At 44.7% G+C, this 3,649-nt stretch overlaps 1 long non-coding RNA gene across 1 annotated transcript; it reads left to right on the top strand.

Moving 5' to 3' along the window:
• Nucleotides 1-756: 756 nt before the first annotated feature.
• Nucleotides 757-1,521, top strand: LOC141229223 (uncharacterized). Its single transcript, XR_012295952.1, has 3 exons — nt 757-937; nt 1,295-1,356; nt 1,439-1,521. It is a non-coding gene; the product is annotated as an uncharacterized lncRNA (long non-coding RNA).
• Nucleotides 1,522-3,649: the final 2,128 nt, after the last annotated feature.

Here is a 3,649-nt window from a genome sequence, read left to right as displayed (position 1 = left end):
CCTCGTGCCGTGGGCTGTCGGGCTCCCGCACCCCCTCGTGCCGCGGGCCGTCGGGCTCCCGCACTCTCCCCTTGTCGTTGTCTGTGGAGAAGATTAATACATATTTTCATTTTTCAGGTTTTCTCTTATAAAACAAGATCCCTGAGCTTCTGTCTTTGACCGAAAAAATGGAGTCTGACAAGTCGCTGCTCTCTGCAGAACTGAACACAAACATGGCGGAAGCGCTGTATGAACAGATGCTGATGAAGGTACGAAAGATGAATTGGAGAGGCCAGCAATCACCGGGTGAATGTCTCCTCCGTCAGCTGCCGGGAGCGCGGCAGTCTCCAACATTTACCTAATGTGTATTGTTGGCTTTAGACCCCTCACAGTTGTACTATTTTGTTGCAGGAAAAATCAGTTTGCAGAACCATCCTGTTCATGTTACTCACTGATTCTCACTTGTTGCCTCATTTCAGGCCAAACAGGAGATACAGAGCAGAATACCGAACTTACCAGAAAGCAGACAGATCAGACCCCAGCCTGGTGAGATGGGCGTCCTCTGATTATTATCCAGATTACTTTGTGCATATTATGTGACAGATACCACAGTGGGGCAGTGGGGTCTTATTGACTGCAACGGTCACATGATGCAACCAACGTGGGGGGTCACATCGTTTTTTCTTATACAGTTGATTACATGTAAATGCTGCTTGGCTTTTGCCGATTTTATTGTGTTTTTGTTCACTTTTTGTTTTTATTTCTGTGTTAGGTTTCTGCATTAAAACTCGCACATCCAAAAATACCAAAATCTTTATTAACATCTGCAAGTCAAACCAGATCCCAGCGGCCCCGGACCTGACGGAGCAGGAGTTAGTCAGCATCCTGGAATCTGATGATCCCTCCGGCTATCGAGTCCCCATGAGCCTTGGAGAGCCCCACGTTGAAGTTGATAATAGTACGTTTTTTTTTTGTTTGTTTTTTTAATACAGCGCGTCTCTTTTTAAAGGGGTAGTCCAGAGATATCCTTAAAGGGGTTAAAATAGCAAGTATTACAACTTACTAATCCTCAATGGTCAAAGGTGCCATCTCCACAGGTTCTGGTAGGTCCACTTCCAGTCTGCGGAATAAAGTTTGACATCTTGTTGTTGACTTTTGAACTTTTTTTGGTTTAGATTTAGGACTTAAAGGGATTGTCCAATACTTGGATTCCCCTTTAAGAACTTATACCACTTATTCATAGCAGCCCTACTAAGGTCAATGGATTGAGTCGGCACCGCAAAGTATCTAAGTCCTGGTGCACTTTGTCCTACAGGTGGAGGCGGCTGTACGGCGTACGACATAGTGATTAATGGCACCTTCTTTGAGAAAATTAAGGTAACTGCAATTGCTTATTCCGACATACGAGCTGTCTGCTCTCCTTTGTGTCAGCTCCTTACTTTGTATTTTTTTTTATTAGAATAATGAGCTTTTCAGGGAATTTTTTATCACCGTGGCCATGGAGGGACTAGAGAACAAGTACGAAATGGAGCTGTCAAGAGGTAACGACCGCATCACTGATATTTTCCTTGATTTTTCCATCGACCACACAAGGACTTGTTCTTTCGTGGAGCAAGTTTACCATATAATATATTGAACATTTTTATGTACCAACCTGTTGTATGGCACCGTATCAAATGCCTTTGAAAAGTCCAGATAGACAACATCCACTAAGTTTCCCTGGTCCAACCTAGAACTTACCTCCCCATAGAATCTTTTCAGATTAGTTTGCAGATTAGTTAATCTTATTGAGGTGCTCCAGGTTAGTATCTCTTAGAAAACCCTCAAAGATGTTGCCCACAGTACAAGTTAAACTTACCGGCCTATAAATTCCAGGCTCAGATGTTATCCCCTTCTTGAATATTGGTACCACATTTGCTATGTGGGTGTAGCGCTGGTGGATATGGACCCACTGCCCCACGGGAGGGTTGTGACTAGATGTCTATTGGGTCTCCACTAGAACCTCTGGTGGTGAGGCTAGACTGGGCCGCCGGTAGACACCAGGTACCACTTCAGTGCAGTCCCCTGGACTGCAGCAGCATTCCGGAGGTACCAGGGTACCAGACACAGGAGAGCGAAGACAAGGACTAGGTCAGACAATCTGAGATCGGGGCAGGCAGCACAGGTTCAGGATAGAGAAAAATGGCAAGGGGGACAGGGGTTTTTGATACCAGATTACTCCTTTAACGCTTGCAACCTCTGTTGCTTGACTGCAACTCAAACAGTCAAATCAGTCCGTAAGAATTTAGGGCACTTCCATGGCGATATTTTGCATCAGTATTTGTTAGCAGACGCCAGGAGTGGATCCAAAACAGAAGAGGTGAAAGTGTTTCAGTTACTATTTTTCACTGTGTTTGTTCCCCTCTGGTTTTCAGCTTACAAATACTGATGTAAATTAGAGCCCAAAATACTCACTGTTTGAATGAGGTGAGGAAGCTGCTTGTAGTACTGTAATAGAAGTCCTTATTCTGAGGATGAGTGCTGTAATTCTTGTCTTCTCTGCTCCATCAAACTCCCCAGAGCAGGGGCAACCCCTGGGGCAAAACTGCTGGCGGCAGATGTCCAGACGTATGACTCAGTGAAGTGTGATGGACCCCGACTCCCAAACAAAATAAATCAGACACATACAAAATAAATACACAAAGCATTGCAATTAGGTGTCAAATGTTCTCAACTTTATTTAAATTTACATGACACCGAAAATGGCACAACCCTCGACTCACGAAGAGTCACCCTGCAGCGCTCAGGAGAGGAAAACCCCCTGTGGAGGAAACCTCTAGGGAACCATGGCTGGAGGGCTGCCCTTCCCTTGGTCTTAGAGAGTTAGTGCCGATATATGACGGAGTTTTAGAATTTCTACATATTTACAGGGAACGACATAACAAATATAGACTATTAATGTGATAAACTGGATGTGGGAGAGATCTGGCTGCGATATCTGTCACCACATTTATTGCTGGAACGAATTTAGTTGATCTGATTTCCCAGGTGGATCTACCACTTCTCCCTTACAGATCCAGCTCCGTCTCTCAAGAAGTTGGGTACTTGGTTACAGGGGTTGCTCATTATGGATAACCCCTCTTAGGAAGAATATCCCCTCCCCCTCCCAATTTATCACCCATTAAAGTCAAGGATCCATCCATGAACTCCCAAAGAAGAGCAGCTATTTGTACATAGTAACAGAAGGGGATCTTGTTTTGGGGACCCCCCCCTCTGTTACATTCCCTTCCCCCCGGGGTGTCTAAGAAGACAACCCCTTTCCCTGCCAGAACCTTCAAATTACACCAACGTTGGCACATTACGTGGGGTGGTCAAGCTCAAGGTCCTCAGGCGCATCATCAATAATGGCGCTGATCGTGGCAGCGCGGCATTCTTTTATGGAATCTTCTTTATGACACTTGTTTATGCCCTCACAATAGTTGTCATGGTTACTACAAGGGCTATTACTGATGCAGGGTCCAAGTATTAACCCTTTCATCATTTGTAATTCACTTTCATTATGGAGGCAAATAACTGCACTTGTTACCAAGCAGGAGTCTTATCATTACGGCTTCCCTTAGGCACCATAAGAAATACAGATTATAGAACATACGTACAAGTGTTTCAGGAGTGTTTTGCACTTTTTAGATCC

Source organism: Phyllobates terribilis, unplaced genomic scaffold (genome assembly GCF_046119375.1).
Source record: "Phyllobates terribilis strain yellow unplaced genomic scaffold, ASM4611937v1 Scaffold_460__1_contigs__length_1441810, whole genome shotgun sequence".
Taxonomy (NCBI): Eukaryota; Metazoa; Chordata; class Amphibia; order Anura; family Dendrobatidae; genus Phyllobates; species Phyllobates terribilis.
This window is presented reverse-complemented; position numbering and strand designations above follow the sequence as displayed.